Source organism: Capsicum annuum, chromosome 3, assembly GCF_002878395.1.
Source record: "Capsicum annuum cultivar UCD-10X-F1 chromosome 3, UCD10Xv1.1, whole genome shotgun sequence".
Taxonomy (NCBI): Eukaryota; Viridiplantae; Streptophyta; class Magnoliopsida; order Solanales; family Solanaceae; genus Capsicum; species Capsicum annuum.
Genome location: NC_061113.1, coordinates 42,965,761 through 42,966,892, shown reverse-complemented (window position 1 = coordinate 42,966,892; position 1,132 = coordinate 42,965,761).

Here is a 1,132-nt window from a genome sequence, read left to right as displayed (position 1 = left end):
CAAATTTTTAAAGATACAACTGCGCATAATCTTCCACTGAAAAGGTAGTTCGCACTAGAAAAAATACACAGACTTGGTCATCCTATCCATGATGACCCAAATCGAATCATACTGATTCCAAGACCGAGGGATACTGGTAGCGAAGCCCATATTGATCACTTCCCACTTTCATTCGGGCAAATCAATTTCTTAATACAACTATCCTGGCCTCATGTGTTTATCATTAACCTGTTGACACACCATGCATTTGGCCACGAAATCAACCACATCCCTTTTCATGCCATTCCACCAATAGATCTTTTTGAGATCATAATACATCTTAGTTAAGCTGGGATAAGCAATATAGCACACTCATGCACCTCAGCCAAAACCCTTTGCCTCAACCCGTCGACATCTGGAACAAATAACCTCCCTTGGTACCGTAAAGTACCATCACCACTGATCTAAAAGACCACTACCTTTTGCTCACCAACATCACTCTTAATATTTATCAAGACAGGATCTACGTGAGCCAAGTGGTGAATATCCTTCACCAATTCCAGATTAGCCAAATGGTGAATATCCTTCACCAATTCCAGCTTGCCTTCCTCTACGTGAGCCAAAATCTCTATGGATAACCTACTAATAACATCAACAACCATATTAGCCTTACTTGGATGGTAGTGAAGACTCATATCATAATCTTTGAAAAGCTTAGACCACCTCCTCTGCCTGAGATTAAGCTCTTTCTGAGTGAACATGTACTGAAGACTCTTGTGATCAGAAAAGATATCCATGTGAACACCACACAAATAATGCCTCTATATTTTCAAATCAAACACAACCTCCAACAACTTCAAATCATGAGTATCAAAATAGACCATAAAACCATCATTGTCTTTCGACAACGTCCGGATTAGAGCCGAAGTCAACTTATCCTTTATCTTCAAAAAAATCCCTTCACAAGCATCCGACCAAGAAAACTTAACCTTCTTCTAAGTCAACTTAGTCAAAGGAGCAGCTATCGAACAAAAGCTTTCCACAAACCGCCTATAATATCCGGCCAAACCTAAGAAACTCCGGATATCAGATGGAGTCATGGGCCTAGGCCACCTTTTCACCATAATAACATTCTACGGATCCACCATGATCC